Source organism: Apis cerana, linkage group LG2 (genome assembly GCF_029169275.1).
Source record: "Apis cerana isolate GH-2021 linkage group LG2, AcerK_1.0, whole genome shotgun sequence".
In the NCBI taxonomy this organism is placed as follows: Eukaryota; Metazoa; Arthropoda; class Insecta; order Hymenoptera; family Apidae; genus Apis; species Apis cerana.
In genome coordinates this window covers 5,985,782-6,006,879 of record NC_083853.1, presented here as the reverse complement: position 1 = coordinate 6,006,879, position 21,098 = coordinate 5,985,782, and the positions used below count along the sequence as shown (strand labels likewise).

The 21,098-nt window shown below is 36.0% G+C and overlaps 1 long non-coding RNA gene across 2 annotated transcripts in view; it reads right to left on the bottom strand.

Moving 5' to 3' along the window:
* Positions 1-2,966: 2,966 nt before the first annotated feature.
* The window catches only part of LOC107994244 (uncharacterized), an 87,286-nt gene continuing 69,154 nt past the window's right edge, over positions 2,967-21,098 (bottom strand). For both annotated transcript variants that reach the window (XR_001765286.3, XR_001765285.3), the window contains 2 exons: positions 14,551-14,730; positions 2,967-12,990 (listed from right to left, as the gene is read on the bottom strand). This is a non-coding gene — a long non-coding RNA (uncharacterized LOC107994244). The remainder of the gene's footprint in view (positions 12,991-14,550; positions 14,731-21,098) is intronic.

The following is a 21,098-nucleotide window of genomic DNA, read 5'->3' as shown; positions in this document are numbered from 1 at the left end:
GAATCAAGGATATCTTGGTATTTTTACAATTAGAAATTATATACTGATCATTTGACTTATCAAAGAGAAGTTTAAACTTTTTCTCAATGATAAAATTGTATAATTAATCCATATTATATTCCCATCCATTAGCCGACGATCCTACCATCGATATTTCAACGGAAGAATACGGGATAAGATAGATTTGCGTCTCTTTCCTACGGCGTCGTGATCGTCTTGGTGGATTTTTGTAGCGCCAGTCCCGTGGCATACCTTCGCGTTTAGAACCCTTCTCCATCGGGCTTCCGGAATACTGAACCTGTCTCGAGGAGAGAGAGAGGCAGGGTCGTGGCTCGTCGAGAATGTTCACACGTTATCGTTGGAAGGAGAGAGTCTTCTAATTTGGAAAATTGCTCGCCGGATCGTCCGCCTCATCCCCAACCGAGAATTATTTATGCTCCTCGAAATTGGTAATATGTCCTTACTTTACATACTCCGACCTCCACCCTCTAATACCCGGGGTAATGTAATATTACGTATTCGTCCCGTCCCTGTCGCAATTCTATCCTCCTTTACGTCTTTATTCCCTCCTCTTTCTTGGTGAAAATCATTTTTTCATATAGATATAGATTCAATTTTATCCTTTATCCGTTTTGGTTAAAGTGTACACTTGCGAAATTGAAGTTCGTTGCTTGTTTCGTGTACACATCTCAGAAGATGGAAGGGTATATAGCGAGAAATTTTACAATTGAACGAAACTTAACGCTTTGGACAATTAAAATTGTTGTCAAGAAGGAGATTTCATATTTTTTTTGTTCTATATATTCACGAAAATGTTTTTTTACGAGATAAAATATTGTAATATTTATCGAGATGGAAGTATTACCTACTTACTTTCGTGACATCATTTTCATTTATATGTAAAATAGATACTACAAGCCGGCTATTCCAACGTTAAAGAACGCTTTGTTAATCTTATTTATGCTATGGTAATTTATGATATTTCATTCTCTCATTGGAACAGAACGTACGCGTAAAAAAATATATAATATATTTTTAAACTAATAAATCATCAGAAATGCGAAATAACATAAACTATCTGTAAATTAATCGATGTAAACATCGACGAAAAATCATCAGACGAGAAAACTTCTTCGCTTCTATGTTGAACAGAGAAATCTGCTTGCTACTCTAATCAAAGTGAAATCAATTTATACAGCCAAAAGCGTGATGTAATCACCGCGCGACAGCACGACCTTTTAATTTCTACCGTGATAAAACGATCATAGAAGGAGGGGAGAGATGGAGGGAAGCAAGGACGTGCCCTCCGGCGCAATTTTCCCTTTCTGCCTTTCCAATTACGCGGGAGAGTTTATTAATTTCCAAAGATACCTCAAACGAAATTCCTTTTCTCTCTCTCCCTCTCTCTGGACGTGAAAGAAAACGTGGAAGGAGGAAAGAAAGGCGTGGAAAAGGAAAAGAAAAGCGGGGAAGCGTTATCAGTAATAGAGAGAAAGTTTTGCCGCAACAAACGACCAGTCCTCCCTCCTCTCTCCCCATCCCCTCTTTCGCCCTCTCTCGTTATTCTCTTATTAGTTCGCGTCCCGATTGTGTATCCCCGACCACCCGCAACACCGTTCCGTCCCTTCATCAACCGAGGGATCGCTCATCCACGTAAATACGGCGTGAGAAAATCGTTTAAGCTCCCGCACGGAAGATCCTTTGCGTTCTTGTTTAAGCCGAGATAAAAGAAAATACTAGAGAAGACGACGACGACGACGCCGCCGCCGCTCGTAAATGCACCTTTAATGGCGGTCGTGAAAGATTATCCGAGGTGGAGAAGGGGGATCTCGTGTGTTTCGTTATTTATCGTCAATTACGCGCACGTGTTAGATTGTAGTACGTGCGCGATACGGTGTGAATAGGAAGAGCTCTTTAAAGTCGAAGTTTATTCAATTCGGCTTCTCATAAAACCGGCACGATGAGGTCGCCCTTTCTGATTCGATTACCACACGCTTCTGAAATGAACACAGAAGCGACGGGGACGGTAGGTGTAAACGATTGAAAATTGACAGGAATCGATCGAAAATTTCCGATGAAAAGTAAAACTTTCTAATGAATTCACACGCGTTAAGATATTCCCATGATTAAAACGATCAACGCCATTATTCGAATGACGAAAATCCATTCGACATTCGTCCATACGATTGATTTAAAAGGGGGGAAAAAAGAAAGAGAAAGAAAGAAAGAACGAAACAATTTGCAATTTTCCTCGATATCCAGATACAGAGTTTTTATTACGCTTAAGGCGATCGAATAAGAGGCGAGGATAACCGGATGACGATATAACCAGGAATGAGACGCGTCAGCTCGGCTATAAGGATGGTTGACGGGCAATCCTGAGGCGTCGATTCTCAGGGGCACGATATAATTTCATAATCAGAGAACGAACGAGCGGGGAAACGGTTTCCTCCGATCGCACGTGAACATCATTCGAAATGGCGAGGCGGGATCACGTGTTAAGCAGATATAAGCGCGTGTATAAGCTGGATGAGTGGAGGGGTGGGAGGGAGTGAAACGGTTCCGGTAAAGGAAACCGCATCCGACGATATTGCAAAACAGCCAAAAGGAATTCACGAATCTGCCGTTACCCCTCAAGGCTTGCATTATGACGCGATGCATAATGCACGAGGCCTGTGGCATCATACATAGCAATGTCGGATATGGATATGATTTCGAAAAGGATTTCCCTTCCGAGCCCGTTTTTAACCCCTTTCTCTATTCTGTGCCGGCTTTCGATGAGGATGGATCTTAAATTATGATGGAACGTGATTGTTCGTTCGTTTGTTTTTTTTTTTTTTTAATGTATTCTTCTCGTATTCTATCAATTGTAGAATTATTGTTGGAAATGAATTACGAAATTGGGATAGATGTTATATTTAATATTTAATATTAATTTTGAATTGCCATCTAAGAAAATTTTATTTATGAAATTTTCTGTTTAATCAATTGATCATTTCCATTGTTGTTCGATATTCAATAATGAATATGAATATTCCATAAATTTCGCATAAAAATCTTAGATATATTGTAAAAGTTAACGAGAGAGAAAAATTGCGAAACAGCGCGAAAGAAAGAAAAAGAAACGAGACGAAAATGCAAATTCGAAGATAAATTCAGAGCGCTGGATAAGAATGTCCACTACGAGGAAGGGAAAAGTTCGTGAAAAGTGTGTATCCTGATAAAAAGGTTGGATTATAAGGAAAATTAGAAATTGGTCGAGGGGAAAATGGAAAAAGCATATAAAGATAATAAAATAGTGGAAGAAATGGGGCACGTGACAGAAATATCGTTGAAAGAGAAAATTAAAGAAACTGAGGGGACGAAGTGTATAATATTGACAAAAAAAAAAAAATCAACTATGGAAAATAATATTAGGAAAAAACGGCAAGATAAAAGAGAGAAATAAAAAGAAAAACAAGACACGTATGAAGATAGAACGAGAATATAACACGATACAATTTTAATTCTTTGCAGAGACTGTTGAGAAACGTAAGTATACAACAAATAATGAAAAAGTTTTATTAAATTAAAAAAGAGATGGCTATTAGCTTTAATAAGTCAGAGTAGTTAGTAGCAATTAAAAATTAAAAGCGTTATTTACATTTACTACTCTTGCCACTTACATTTAATTATCCTAGTTTAATTTTATAATAATCGAGGCAACGAAAATTGTTGCATTTATGCAAATTATTTTGAATATCGTGGATAAAATTTCAGAGAAGATATTAATGAAAATAGAAATTTGCCAACAATAAATTAATGATCTCTTGTTATGTATTCCCTTCACACACAGTGAATTTGAATAAAACAAAAAATTTGTTTCCAAAAGTTAACTAATTATAAATAATAACTTTTTTATTTATTTCTTTTTCCGATTAGAAGCAATTCTGATTAAGAAATGTTAAGAAAGGAAGTGAAATTGCAGCATCAAAAGAAAGACTTAGGAAATAAAATTGTGTCAGCAACAGAACGCGTGACGTTTCAGGAATCGAGTAAAAAATAAGTACGTGAAGGAAATATCAAAACTTGTAAGCGAAATATCAAAAAAGCGAAAATTTCCGTTCGTGACCCTATATTTCTAATACCATGTATAGGACACTGAAAAATGATACGTCACTCAACTTTTAGATACTGACCTGCCACAGCTACTTTTATACTTCCATGCATCGATCTCTCTTTACTTTTTCTCGATTTTCAAATAACACAATGATAAATATATTTCACATTCGTTTCGATCATCCAATACATTCATTGACCCAGTTTTTTCAAATTATAAATAAACAAATTAATTCTAAAATTCTTGCTCAATTTTTCAACTCGATACATCTAATTTAAACACAAACAAACAAAAAAACACAAATTTAACATTTATAGATTCTATAAATAAATATTCCAACAAATTCTTCGCCAATACCTAAAGTCACTCCCTCCCTCTGTGCACTCCACAATATCCTCAATCCATTTCCTCAATAAAATATCGCAGTCCAAGGAAAAGAATTTACCCAACATTCCACACGTTCGCACGAAAAGCATGCGATACCCCGTTCGACACGTCGCAAATTATTCGAACCAACTCTGAAAGGTTAAACGCGCGCGACACGTTTCTCGACAGGACGATCTCTACGAGTTACGCTATTGACACTCGAACGCATCTCCTCCAGACGCAAACGTTAAACGGATCTATATCGATCCTCGATACCAGAGATTTGAGAATCGGAGGGGCGCGCAATGAAGAAGCCAGAGACGGGAAAACAAGCGAGAAGAAACGAGAAAGACAAAGAAAATTGCGTAAAAATATTTTAAAATTAATTAAAATTTCGAATAATACTTCTTCCTGAACTGGTTCGAATAATAGATAATAAATTCAATAAATAACAATAAATTATTCTTCTTATTCTTGACTTCAATTCGTTAGAAATGTATACTGAAACACGCGTGTAACTTTGGTTCGGTGTTTACACGCATTCCGTCCGCCATTGATCCTCTTTGCACGAGGTTGGAGGGTAGTTCGCTCTTGGGATTGTTTATAAGACTTCCGCGCTTTTCAAACCGTCTTTCTCTCTTCTTCTTTCTCTCGTTTCCAGGCCTTCGATTCCTTCCTCCTCCTCCCGATCTCCTTTTCTAGTTTTTCTACCCCCGCTGCCACCAACTCGATGCCAGACAACAAGGGAGATTGTATGTATTACCTCGGCTGTCTGCCGCACGCTTGCCCCGACTCTTCCCAATCTACTTTCGAATCTCGCCACGACCGATACAAGCCAGTGTGCTCTCGCAATGCAATGCGATCAAATCGAACCCTCCTTGTATTCTGTCACGGACTTGAAATCCATACTTTATATACGTGGATATATATATATATATATGTATGTGTATGTAGTACGTAAAGGGTATTTCAGGATTATAGGTTAGAGAAGCAATGGGTCGATGGGTATTATGAAATGGATGGATTTTTATCTGTAGAGAGAAATATCAGTTCGGTTTTTTCAATTTTTTTGCTTGTCACTTTTGTTTCCACGAATATTTCCGTACGTGTGATGTTTTAATATCGCATTACATTTCCTTCTTTTTTTATCAATCTCCAAATTCTTGCTTCACTTTGTCCATTTCGATTTCTTTCCTTCTCTTTCTTTTTTTTTATTTTTCCTAAGTTCTAAGAATTGATCGTTAATAATAATAAAAATAATAACAAATAAAAGCGAAAGCATTCGTACAAAATACGTGTGCATAGATGTAAATTTTCTCATCACCGTGATACCCCTTTGAAAATTAATCTTATCTAACGATTCTCTTGGATTCATTGTGACACTCTGAAAAGAAATTAATACTCTAATTAAATAAAACGAAATTCCATCAAAAATAAATCGGATGTAAAAGATGATTAGTTTCGATACTCTCGAAGTATCCTATTCACACATACGCACACACACGTGTATCCATAGGATCAATGATACTTTTCGCAATACTGTCTTTTAGTCGTTCGGTATGGAGACGTCTCTGGACCGCAGAAAATTTGATGGAACTCGACGCACCGGGTGAATGTTCGCTTTTATCCGCGTAACGTGGGAGGAGATTGCCGTGCTAGATATCGGTGAGAAATGATGGATGACGTCCAATGACTTTCCGCTCTCGTTTCAATCGAATCGTTATTAAGTCGGCTGGAACGAGATGACGGGAATGATTCCGTCGTGTCGTTTATTTCTCTTCGTTTACGTGCTCGAGATCTTTTATCTGGCCGCGATACGTTTGTGAACGTTACCTGTATTCTGTCGATTCGAATTGTTTAATTTGAAAGATAGGTATGTATATGTACGTAGATTCTATTCTTCGTTTCGAAGAGAGGGAGCGAAAGAGAGAGAGAGAGTTTTATTATATTGTATTATACTTTTTCAAATGGACTTCAATGTTTTTTCTTTCTTTCTTTCGAAGAAGTTGATTTTATCTTGATTAATGAACATTTTTTTAAAACGTTTAATAATTTTTTAAAACGTAGAATAGAATTGCGCGCGACTTTTTAAAAAAATCTTTTTCACGGGGGAAAAGGAGAAATTATGGTTTTAACGGGTTTTATATTTGATACGCGCGTATAATATCATCGTACAGGGATATGCACTTACACTTCATGTGATATTAGGTATGCATATTAACTTCAGTGCCTTTGAATTTATTCCTTTTACATTTTAAAATTAAATAATTTTAACTCGTATTAATAATTTCGAAGGAATTCCATTTTAATATTTATAGAATTTTGCATAACTTGGCGAATATTTGACGATTTTATTCATTTAATTTAAATATAGTAATTGTGTTTTCGTCAAGATTTCCTTTAGATACGTCTTAACACAATGCCAATGTAATATTCCCGAAAAATATTATCCAACATACGTGCAAATATTTATTTATTACGATACGCTGCGATTTATAGATTCGCCTATTCCCCGTAAAAATTTTCAAGAGAAGAATTTCTCTCGGCATGAAATAACGCGGACGAGCATAGTTCTTTCATCTCTCTAATTAAAGCACAAGTAATTAAAGGCTATCTTCCGTGTTAATATAAATAACTTCTTAGAGAGCGAGATATTTAATAATGCCGAACGTTGATTTATAACCGTCCAATAAATTAGTTACCTCTCGAAATCTAGAATTTAATTATTCTAGCTACGATTGAAAGCTCTATCGACCGAGAAATTAAACCCTTCTTGATAATATTCTTGAAACAAAGCCTCGAATAACTTATCTCTTGTGAATGACAGCTCATCTCCTTTCGTCCGATCGACCATTTATTTTATACCATTTTCATTAAATGTCTGATTGTTGTAAACTTCTTACATATAACAATAGAAGTCTAATTTCATTTCTTTTATCGGAAGGATCGATATGGATTCAACACAAAGGGGTAAAGGGGTCGTGGCGATTCGTATTTATTTTCCACGACGTGACATACGCGTAACAATATTTTAACATAATGACGGGGGGCGTTTATTATTTAAATTATGAGCAAAAATCTGTGGCTAAGAAGCGCGAGCTTTGCACGCGCGCGATAATGAGCGTACCGTTTGAAAAATTGCACAAAACGCCGTTCCCCTTTTTCCGTTTTTGCCTTCATTTGCGATATATCTCATTTTTCGCCGGGGAAACGTCGTGTTTTAATTAGTCAATTAAAATCGCGATACAAGAGATTATTATTATTATTTTTGATAAACAATCGTATCGTAATTGTTAATATAATCGTTGCTTAATCGAATGTCGTTTGAATAAATTGAGATTTTTTTTTTTTTTAACTTTTAAGGAAGATAAAGATATCTATTACGATAAATCATATATTTTTTGTCTGATAATAATTTCATTCATACTTCGTTCTTCTTTGAATCAAATACAATGATTTTGAAAAAATTTAACAATATTTGGTGAAGAAGAGTTTTAGTGATAAGTTTGAATAATTTAAGTAAATATTACTTTTAATTATTTGTTTGTAAAATTCTTTGTATCCCTTTTCTTTTTTTTTTTCGAGTCAACAGACTTTTTGATAAAATTTAATCATACTCAGGGTATGAAAGAAACAAGGGACCACAATTTTCTTCGTTGGTTTCTTTCCAAGCTAACTTCATATTTCCAAATATTTCTACTTTCCACGCCACGTTTCTTTACTTTGTCACGCGCCATCTTATCTTTACGTGTAATTTCGTTGTTTCGTTCTCACAACGTTCCTACCTTTAATCCCGTTTGTTCGTGAAAAAAATATTCCGCATAACGACCTCTTTAATTTGCATAACGAAATATAAAAATACCGGAATAAAACCGGTGGAAACGCCGCTCGAAACAATTAAAGGATCTCTGTTGTCCACAGGGAGAATATCAAATATATTAGATACGAAAGGAAAAATAAATTTCATATTCGATAAAGCGCGTGTTTTCCTTTTTTATATAAAGAAAAATCATATTACGAAATTTTTCTAATCTTTGCACGGCTCGAAACCTATTATCAAATCGTGTTCTACACTCATAAAATTCATAAAATATTTTTCACGATAAAAGTAACATCAAATTAGAAAATTATATTCCAATTAAGTAACAATAGTTCCAAATTCTCGTTGTTTCTTGCAACTCATAAACACAAATTACGATTTCTGGTTCCATCGATTTTCAATTTTCATTTAAGAAGAAAAAAGAAAAGAGAACTTGAACGAATCGATCCACAAAGTTGGACGAAACGCACGCTCGCGATAACATATGGCTCCCCTCTCCTCCTGCTCCTCAAAAAAAAACAACTCGTAACTTTAATTCGCTCAGACAAGGGTGTGGAACCAGAGAACAAGCCGAGAACGATCAACGAAATGGTTTTCCAGTTCAGGGAAGAAATAAAACTCGCGGATGCGAGTTCCTCGCCCTCGACCCACCCCTAACGAACGTACACTTTCGCTGACCGCGTCTTTTTCCCCTTCTTTTCCTCTCTTTCCCCTGGTTTCTCCTCTCTTTCTTCTATCGTCCCAAGGGGAGAAAACCAGTGCTCGAACGCTCGACCCCCTCGAGGACCCAATCGAGTTCCGGGGCCCCCGGTTTATCCGATTATCGCGCTATACAACAGCGTCCACCTGTATGAAACCTGGTGAAACGAAACCGATGATGGAGGACCATGGGTCGGCGGCGTCAAGGTGGGTGGAGGAAAGGAAGGGAACGATTAATCACGTTTTACTAGACTTCGAGCCCGAGCCAACCAATTTGCCCGGAAAGGTCGTTGTTTTCAGATAAGGAAGAGCGGAGAGGAGGCAAGGAACGAGAGGAAGCGGAACAATCGACGAATCCGACCGTGATCCGGAGAGTATGGACAAACAATCTTATCTTATCCGTCCAAGAGATAGGATTCTCAATTTCTGTCTCTCTCTCTCTCTCTTTCTCTTTTCTTCTTTCTCCATTGGTCCCTCGTGCTTCCACGTACGAACGAATTCCCTCCCTTTCGGTTCGATTCGAGGCTCGAATCTCGAGATTTTTCGAGATCGATTCTTCTATTTTTTTTTTTGCACCTGTCTGAAACAAGATCCTGTTGTGACGGATAGACGGATTTATCACGATGCCGACTGATAAATATTGGTCGAAGGGGAATATCGGAAGCAAACAGGTGTTCCAGGTGGTGGTAATAAAGAAGAGGGGAGTTGGTAGTAAGTTTTTCTCCACTCGTTTTTTTTACGCTTTGCCTGTTGATGAAATTTTGTATCTTTCTTCTTGTGTGCACGGTTTTTTCCCTCCCTCTTTAGGGGAAATTTCTTCGCCTCGACCGGGATCGGTTAATATCGTCGACGAATCTTTGAACGAGGATTAAAAAGTTATGGCATTGAGTGCGATACGCAGCGACGAAGTTAATTTTCGAGTGTTTTACAATCGTGTAATCTTTGGAAAATTAATTTGTTCGTTTATACCGATATTGAATGAAGCGAACGAAATGAAACGAAATTGGACAATCGATGCGAGTTATTAATCGATTATATTCCGTAGAAAATTATAAATTCGCACAAAGCAAATTTCAATTTCAAGGTAGCAATTTCCGCGCAAAGAATATTAATTTTATGCACGGGTATAGAAAGCGGAGAGTTGAATTAGATTTAGATGAATATGGCTGATTGGATGGGCGGGTTGACGTAACGTGTAACGTGCAATTGCGAAGAAGAAACAGGGTGTGAAAAGCGGATAAACAATTACAAAGAGATTGAATAGCCAGTAGTTGTATAAATTATGATGTTTCGGATTAATTTGCATGCCATTTAATAAATGTGCGCAGGCATTATATCGAAAATATAATTCCTACGATGAATCCAATATTTCTAGCCTTGATTAACTTCTTATTCAAAATGCAGCGATGTTAATTTTAAAAAAATTTTTATCTCAAAACGGATCTGATTGAAATAACCGATAAATTGAAACTTGTTATTCTCTGAATTGTTATGAAAAAAAGAAAAGGAAAGAGATCAAACCACCTTGTTCGTCGTTTCGACGAGCAATGCTAATGAATATAATCCCGCCCTGAGATTAATCGAAAATTCTGTTACATCTATATATGCACGATATCTAGCATAGAGCGTCTTACGTCAACATCATATTGCAATCAGTGTTAGGACTGTTGAATTTATGGTCGACTAAATCCACAAATTACTACTATGCAAGTAGTTGGTCTAAATGCAACTCGCAACCGTAAACATAGATACTGGTATTTACACCATACCGGGTCATGGTAGAGCGATTCGGCAGGTCCAACGTTAATATTCGGACAACGCTAAACCGATTTTCTTGCGACAAATAATAATCAAACTTAACTTAATGAAAACAAAGGTAGAGCGTGAGGTGTTGCATCATTTTTATGGTTAATCCAATTCTTCGAGAAAATTTAGAAAGATCGTTTCGAAGAATATTATTAGAATATCGATTAATAAAACGATTTCTCGAGTAGTCTCCTTTTCCTTTCATGATTTATTTTATTCGAGCGAATTTCACTCGAAGATTGAAAATAAAAGTATTGTTGTAAATCGTAACAGACAATACAGAAATATCTGTCGTTTGTCGAACGCGTAATGTATTCGAGAGGGACGGTAATGCATTCTCGTTAGTCGAGCATAATTTAAACTGAATAATGGGTGATTGACGTCCGGACGAGGAAACACTCTCAGCCATCCATCCCTACATCTGATTCCAGTGTACAAACCTAATCACGATTCGGAGGACAGACGATAGGAGAGTGAAAGGATTAAGTAAATCGAATACCGAATTGCACGTTACAAAACTCAATAACGATTTCAAAAGCGTTCTTCTCTCTAATCTTCTTTCAGAAATATTCATCGAAATATCGAAATTGTTATAAATATTGTTACATTAAAAATTTAAATTTCCTTTGCTTGTTGAATTTAACAAATTTAACGATTCCAAGTTAATTCATCGAGAAACGAAATAATATTTATTCGTACAATGCATTACGAGAGACGGAATACCACAACGAAAATACGCAAAAAGAAAAAGGCGGGGGAGATTTATGTAACGAAATGACGACAAAGTTCGTTAAAGCTCCTTATGTTCATCCACTGGCGTAAATCCGCGTTTTGTTCCATCGAATATTCTCAACCAGACAAATCGTTGCTAAATTCTATCCCCCAAGGGGGTAGCTTGGCCGGGCGCCAAGATACGTGTACCGAGACATCATCTACTAAACTTATTTAATTATTTTTCCATCAACCGTTCCCTCTTGTCGGGGATACGAACCAGGTGAGAGAAATCGAGTCAACTTATCGCAAACTTGTTTGATTATTCCCTTGCTCGATCAATAATCGAACAATAAAAAATAACTGCGAGTAAATTAGAACGTTAAGAGATTTGATTTCTTTCACGAAAAAGTCTTAGAAATCCTATATAAAAATTTAAATCAAATCAATTATCACATCTCGAAACAATGTTCCACTATTTCCTTGAAGAGCACATATTTTTAGACACCAAATATATCAGATTAAATATTATTTCTTAAACGACGAGCGAACGAAATTAAAATAAAATAAATTAAAATTAGAACAGCGCCGATCAAATAAACCAATTATCCCTCGTCGTTGGATATTAAATATTAAAATCATACGATCCCTAAATATGGGGAACCGGATACAGAGGGACAAGGATTTAGCAATTTATTTTCTAGAAGGAGAACGAAACGAGCTCGATTCGAATTCCGCACCGGATTCCTGCTGGAATTCCGAAGGGTGAAATCGAAGGATGCAACGCCGACCTCGAATCTCGTCGAAGAGCGATAAAGGTTCGGGACCCGGAAACGGTGAATTAATTCGCGACGAACGACAAGCCCAGTCGCCATACCCCTTAGCCCCGTTGCTCTCGGCGAACAAACATCAACGGCAGAAGTTGACCTCGTCCTCGTCGTCGTCGTCGTCCTCGTCCTCCTCTCGGCCGTGCTCGATGTCGGTTTCCGGATCCCGCATATCCGGAATTCATCCAAACCTTCCCCGCGTGTCCGCGTGTTTGGCACAGGTTTCCAAATCTCGTTTCTCTGCGCCCTTCTCTTCCTCTGCCCCCCTCCCTCGCATCTGCATCGGACGTCGCGGTGACGGGGGAGGAGGGGGTTTGATTTCGCTGTATAAACCGAACTGTGTCGATCGCAATCCGCGAATTGGCGCGATACGAATTGATATCCAATTCGGGGGCCTCGGCGAAATTAGCGGGCTAACTGCTTTTGCGCCGGGCAACGCTCGCCCGATTGCGCCCCAATTTCGAGTTTACTCCCGAGAACTGTTTGATGATTGACTTCGAGCGGAATTTGGGAGGGGCGAGGAGTGGAGTGTGTTTCCATCGTGTGTTTGCATTCGTTTCTCCTTTTTTTTTATTCTCGAAGAAGAAGAAGAAGAAGAGAGGGCTTTTTTCTCCGTCTTTCTGGATGGAGTTTTTGTCGAGGATGGGGTAATTCTGAGCATCCTAGAATGAAATTGAAATAAGGATTGAAATTCGTGTGCGATTGAAGCATGTTTTTTTCGTTAAACAAAAGAAATTGTGAATAGAGATATTAAATTTAGGAAATATAGAAGATGAATCTCTAAAGAGCGATAATGACCAGTCAAAATAGCTCGAAGAATTATTTGTTGTATGAAAAAAATGTTTCGTATGAAAGTTATTAATTTTTCTGCAAATGGAGATGAATGAAACTTAAATTTGTTTCTTTTTTTAACGAAATTATGCGTTTTTTGGTTTTTTGAAACATTTTCTCGTAAAACAAATTACAAATTATTTGAAATACTTGAATAGTTGCGAAACAATTACATCTGAAAGAATTTAAAAACACTGTGCAAAATAAAATAAATATTATTGACTTGAAATGTTAAAAAAAAAATAATACAAAGCAATGAGTAGAAACAGATTAATAATCAGGCACGTGGTAAGAAGCATCTTTTATAATTTTACGCATAACTTTTTTAAACGCATGGACGCAACAAGAATTTCATAAGTGATACAGAAATGTAACAAAAAAAAAAAGAAAATTCACATTTAACGTAGAATAAATAAAAGAGAATGTAATAACAATTCTCCGCTCTAAAAAAAAGAGACACGTACTCGGAAAAATACAGTGCATTGTAGCACTGTAGTCGTAATTTTATTTGAAATTCATAAACCAAGCCTCTATTCATTTTCCTTTGAGAATCACAAAACTATTTCTTATGAAATATGAAACTCTTGGTGGCGTGTAAGGGAATTTAATAAAAAATGATTCCAATATCGATAGCACGTGACAAGTTGAATTTCTCATCCGCGGCTCCCTCTGTGCATGCAATTTCAAATTTCTCGTTCTCGATCGTTCTCACGGAATTTATTTAAGATCTGATGAGAAACCAATCGAATCGAAACGGTTTGTAAGAGATATATCCGTTCCGGAAATATCCGCCGCTTTTCCATCTATACAAAAGCTTAACAGCTGAAAATCGGGGATAACGACACGTGCATAGGATACGTCCATTTTAACGGAACAAAAGATCCTCCATCTTTTATCGAGCAATTGTTTAAATGCTGTACAGCATCGATATATCTCTATTGAGTCCGATATTTCACTTCGATCGATTACCACGGATGAAAACGATGATTATCAATTATTAATTCATTATTCGTTTCATTCTATGCTCGGATAACTGGTTAAAAATTGATCACGTACACAAACGTATCTCTTATAAAAAAGAATGCATTAATTTGATCAGAAAATTAACTTTCCATTCTTCAAGCCTGATTAATATATCTGTAGTACATCTAGTATTTCTTTATTTAACTGAGTGCTTATTTGAGTATGATAAAAAATTCCTATTTCTAAAACAGTTAATTTTTTCCCCTGTCGAATAATTAATTCCCGAATGCGAAGCAATTCGACGAAACGAAGGCAGCCGATATCGAGTAAAATTCTCAAATCGAATCGAGCCTGATTCCACTCCGTACGAACAAGATGAACAGACGAGACAGTGAAGGCAAACGACACCGTATACCCCGTTCACTTACCGATTGGCACGTTGACAGCAAAGAGAACGACAAGGGCGCGATGGCAGAGCATTGTGCACTGCATGGAAAACGCGATGAATCGTCGTCGGTCGTTGGAACCAGCAGCTGCTCCTTTTATCTACTTAACCCTGTCATCTTTCGCGAGAACATCTGTTTCCAGTCTTCTGACGCATAGCATGCCTGAAACAAACGAGTGTACCATGCTTAAAATACGTATGTTCGATCGTTCCTCCTATCCTTTCTTCCCCCCCACGCAATAGAACAATAATAATCGATCACTTTGGAATAACTCTGTAAATTATTTTCGAAGACAAGAAAGAAACGAATAAAAGAAAAAATCAATTATACCGTAAATGATCTCGATACGAATAATTTTGTCAATTAGAGTTAAAAGAAGAAGAAACGAGTGTGTACTTTTCCTAAGAACAAAACATTTATATTTAAAAACTGGAGTTGAAAATTGCTGACAATGGTTCACATATAAAAAAGAAAATTATTACAAGTTATTACACTCTTATCCACGCAACAAGTAGAGTTGTTTTCTTATATTTCTAAAAATAGACACAAAGATAGCGAAAATGATCAAAATTATCGAGTCACCACCCCACGTGCACTGTGTACGCTCCCACCGATTCCTGTTGACGAATCGAATTGGCAGAAACGGTGCTCGAACGCGTCTCTGTTTTGGACGAACGGACAGACGCCTCATCGTCGGTGGGACGCTTTATCGGCCGTTTCCACGTTGGCGAACTTTCGACTCGTGCACCCTCGTGCATCGCAAAACTGACTACCCTAACCACCGTCGTTATCTGGCCCCAAGCTGCCGTTTCTCCTAGGTGACGTTCGATCCTGTTCCGCGGAACTTGACTAACAGGCCTCGGTCAAAGGTGAACTACGGCCTGGATGTTCCAGGGACGTGAGGAAGCTTTCGTGATGGGCTTTGTTTGCGGACCAAACGAGGTGTAATTGTTCCAGGGGATTTTGTTCGCTCGGATCTTGAGCGGGGACTTGGATGGACAAACACATATAGGTTTGTTACGGAGATTGGATTCACGAAATTAAGTTTTCAAACATTCGAGGATTGTTGTTTGTTTGCAAGTTTCAATTGGAGACCAGAACGGAACAGGTATTTATTTATTCGTCGATCGAATAACCGCGCCTTTATAATCGATCAGGATATTTTCGACTTTTCGACTTTGACTAAATTTAATTAGGAGGAATGGTATTGAAATTTGACTGTTTGATTCGTCTCGACATCTCAATCGATCGCCGAGGATTTAAAATTTTCATAAGCAAGAATTATGAATTGATCTACGTTTCTTTCCTGGAAACGATGCATTGAAAAATAGTACTCACGACGATCTAATTCACGGTAAGCAAAGTTAAAAATGAGAATAAATCTTCTACATTGCGTTACATTAGATAAGAACAAATCTAGCCAATATCCTTTCTCGAAATCACTACGTCTGTCAAAATTTCGTTTCAATTTCGTTCGTTTCCCAACGATACTACTGTATCAAATTCTGTTCACCCAAACTCGATTCTCCATTCTTCCCAAACCGCGAAACCGCCACGAACGGTAAACGGGGGGGGAGGGAAAAAAAGAAAAAAAAAAAAGCAAACGATAACACCTATTGAAAAGAACAAAATCTATCAAAAATACTCGCGCCAGACAACTGGATTCTTCGTTTGCATCGATAACGTTCTATCTCCGGCGAGCACGTGTCGCGTTTATTCGACGAAACGAAAATCTGTAACGTATGGGTATTATTCAAATTGTTGTTCGACATAGGAATTTCCCCATCCGGATAACGCGAAATTGTTAATTTTCCATATTCCACGGGACACGCGTTGACGACACACGGCTACGTTCCACAATGTGCACACCATTGAACAGATTCACGCGGCTTTCCCATTCGACCAATGGCATCGTGTAACGGGGCAGAGATATGGTTTCATCCTCCTACACAAAGTATTATTTGTAATTCTAATCTGGTTTAAACGGCTGGTTGGTGTCGCAGTTACAAAATCCACTTTTTTCATTTCCAAAAATTCCAAATTAAATTATTAAGAAAAGTTTTATTCGATTATACATATCTCATTTCGAATATAAATATAGAGGAATCGATCTAAAATAATTAGTTGTTTCTTATCGCGTCGAATATGTTTAAAATAAAATAAAAGAGATGATTAGGAGGAAGATTATCCTCGTTTCCTACGATATGCGATTGAAAATAATTGTGTATTGTATTTCATTGTCACACGAGCGATAAATCGTTAATTATCGTTGACGATGATTTGCTTTAAAACGGCATAAATAATACGAATATATGCTCGGATGGTTTCATCGATTCAAGCGACATTGATTTCAAAAGTGATCGTCGAAATTATCCGAGCCCGTGGTCCACCGTGTTGCTTACTCGATTTGCGAATGATTCGACGATAAATATCAGAGATTTTATACGATTTTCATTTTTATCGATATGATAAAGAGAAAATAAAAGAATATAGGCATCGAAAAATTTTTCTTCGCTCAAATGTCGGGAATACCGATCATACATTTATGGAAATAATTGAACACAAACTTTATAAACGTATATGTAAACCAAGATATAATTACAATTTCGATAATTGTCATATCTAATTCTCATCTTCCATTTAAATGTAACGTTGGTTTGACAAATATACACTGCTATATATTATCATCGAAAATGAGCCGTAACATTATCCGTAACATTATGTCACCACAATTTGACACTAGTTGACACACGTGAAACGAATAATGATATATTGGATTTTGATTGCGATTACACAATCGTCCAAATTAATTTCTCGTCCAATCTCTTCTGATAAAAAGAAAGAAATAAAATACAATAAGGCACGTTTAAATCTAACTGGAAAAATTCCAAAACCACAAGTGCAAAAATTTCAAGAACGTTCTTAATCTTGTATTAGGAACTTATATATCGCATAACCCCGTTTTATCTTATGCGCAATTATCATCATGATGAATTGAAGTCGAAGAAAAAGTGAAAGAATCGCGACGGAGGATCTTGAAACGATTTAAATAAGTCGATCCATGTAAGATACCCCGAGGCAGAAAATTTTCGAAGCACGTATACGATGAGAAAAATGTGGTTAAACGTAAATTGTAGAGCGTGTGTATGTATGTATGTATGATGGAAGGTAAGTGACGGTGCTTGTGCGTTATACGGTGGAATTATTTAAATTGTAACCGTATAGTCTGACTACAGATAAATTACGCGGTGAAATGTGTCGCGTGCCGGGGAATATAACACCTCGTGAAACGAGCTAAGTCCTGCTTACAAATATTATTATTCGAGAAACGAAGATGGAGAAGGCGATACCTAGTAGGTTAGACGCGATTATTATGTTTATTGTTTTTCTAACGAGTGATAAGATATTGGAATAAATTTTCGTGAAGCAAGAGAACGGCAGTGTTTATCGATAGAGATCGCGACCGATATAATTTGCATATGTTTATATAATAACATGGACAAGGATTTAGTAATATAATAGAATTATTTATATTATATATATTTTGATTATGATAGATTAAGATTTTCTGAAATTTTTTATAAATAAATAGATATTGTTCAATTTTTTAAGAATATATAGATAAATTTTTTTCTATAAGTCTAGTTATATAAATATTAATCAACATTAATATTAATCTTTCCTCACAAAATGATATAAATTTTTATAAAAATTTGCCGCAGATAAATATTATAATAGTTGAGACTTTTTTTTATGATGGAAAAAAACAGTGTAAATTTAAAAATTCTTTTTTCTTGTCTGCAAATATTAATTAATGTGCACGTGTTAAATTAAAATAAAATAGATGACAAAAAAAATTTCTTTCTTTTTTTTTTTTTTTAATTAAATTCGAAATAAATAAATCCAAAGAATTTAAATAATTACATGCTATGCAAAATTTTTCCTCATTATTTTCATTTACTTCATTTGTATGTGAATACCAAGAATGGTAATCCCTGAATAACGATATGTCTCCAATGTACAAGCTATCATGAGACAAGTACCGCTATTTGTCGGAAAATGACTACGTTTCGCGTTACAAAGTGAAATGGAGCCCGTTTGAACTGTGAATCAACCTTCAAAGAAAAAGAAATCACAGTAACTTTATCCAACTATCGTATTCGATCGCCACTTTAAGCGTCAAATTCTTTTATGATAAAAGGACGAAATTACGAGTGCCTTTAACGCTTGCCCACTTGAATTTTTTAACATCATTCAATTTACAAGGGAACCTTCAAATTTTTTAACAATCATATCAAAACATTTTACGATTTCTGTATAACACATCATTACATTTCTGTAATGATTTAAAATAAATATATTGCAAAATAATAAAACTCAATTTAATTCTTAAGCGTAAAAAAGAAAAAGAAAAATAAAAAAAGTAATAATAAAAATTTCGATATTAAATTCAATTGTTTAAAAACTCGATTCAATATTGATCGAAACTCAAGTTCAATAACAAAATTTATCCAAAAATAACAAAAATTCCAATGTTACAATAACCAATTCTTCTCAAAACAAAAAAACAAAAAAAAAAATTGCTCCCGTTAAAAATGAAATTCAATTTCCACAATGGCTCAAAGGAAAATCGCAGAGGGGGGTTTTTCCGTGGCGGTAAAAATTTTCTCGGCAATATTTGCGAAACCACCTATATTCCTATACGTACGTCTCCGCACCATGACGACGAGGCGACGTAAAATGCGAAACACGGAGCACGAAATGCTGCAGTTCGTTACCAACAAAGTAAAGCCGATCTATACCACAAACAGCACAAGTAGCGATGGCGGAAGCGGGCAACGAGTTGGCTCTCTTTCACGCAGACAGCTCGACAAAAAGGCTCGAGGCGGGGTTAACTCTAATTTACATTCTCGCGTACACGTGTACACCATTTACAATGTAACATACGTTGGGGGTTGCTGGGTGACAAACTGCGAATGTCTTGACTTAACACCGAGACGATTTCAAAAAGATAATTTTTTCCCTGGAAACTCTTGCTGCTATTAAAAGAACATGGGCCGTGTATCTTTTAATCCTTTTTTTTCTTTTTTCTTAGTTCTTGAAGTAGTTGACGGTAAATATAAATTGGTATTAATGTTAAAATTATCGATTCGAAATTTATTTTTATTTTATAAACGTGAATGTATTAATTTAATTTATTTTGATTAAGTCTATTCTCTATTCTTCTCTTCTCTTAATTCTATCTTTAAAAGTGATCAAGGATAACTTGTCGTTTAAAAATTTATATTTCGTTATAATTTAGAATTCTTCTTTTAGAAAAGGGCCACGTGTTGAACAATTTTCCACTTTCCGGACTCGAATAGAAAAGGAAGAGGAAATTCAAACTCCGATTGTTCTGAATTATTCATTGCCTTGGTAAAAGAATTCATAACTCTATCGGGGAGTGTTTGAAAAAAAGAATTACTTTGAAATACTTTAACCCAACTTTTCTCAAGAATCATTAACGTTTTATCTCAGCATCGCATCTGCATCTAAATATTATCTTTCAAGCTGCGATAATAAAATTATATTTACAATATTCATCAGTCCAAGTGGAAAACTTGTAAAAATCTATATAAATAAAAAATATATGTATATAAACCTCTCTCTCTCTCGATTTTTCATAAAATATCATTTCTATCTCGTGGTTCGTGTAAGAAGGATTAACGAAAAGGGAACAGTTGCAACAGTGAAGTTCACCACGTTGCACGTGTAACAAGGGTTTACGTGCATAGATTAGATGCAGATTAAAGCGTACTCGGAGATGGGCTTAGCGTGAGAGATCACTCGTTCGAGATAATTATTTTTCAGGCATCACGTGATGCTTGCAAAGCATGTGGTTTCCGGTGGATGATTAATCAGATCCGGGAAGCGTTGAAAGGATAAGGTAGTATTGTTAACTCGTTTCTACTTTTTCCCCTGAAATAAAATTGCACCGAATTAGATCTACAAACATACTTTTATCTACTTTCTCTTATTGAGATAAACCTATTAACACACTTTTATGTTTTCCACACAAGTAAAAAGTATTGTACTTCATTCTTTTTTCTCATTAAGATCGTTATTAAATACGATCGTATTTTTTAATCCAATCCATTTTCCGTTTTAAATAATTAATTTTCCATTAAGTAATATTTTGAAAATAGAAATGTGATATTTTTCTTACTTAATGAGGAAAAGAATTATTAATAGTCTCTAATTTCTTCCTCAATTACATTTCTGGAATATTCTTCTTTTCTCTCTCTCTCTCTCTCTCTCTTTCCTTTATAATGAGTATTATTTTAGAAATGACACTTTGATATTTTTCCATTTAACGAAGAAAAATATTTTCGTTGAAGGTAGAAATATATAATTCGTATAATTTAAAACTATTGCATTGTATTCGAATTTATTATACATTGATTAGAAATTGATACCAAGATTTATATACAATATAAAATATTCACGATTCGCCAGTGAATTAGTCAGTCATCTCGGTTAATATTCCGATA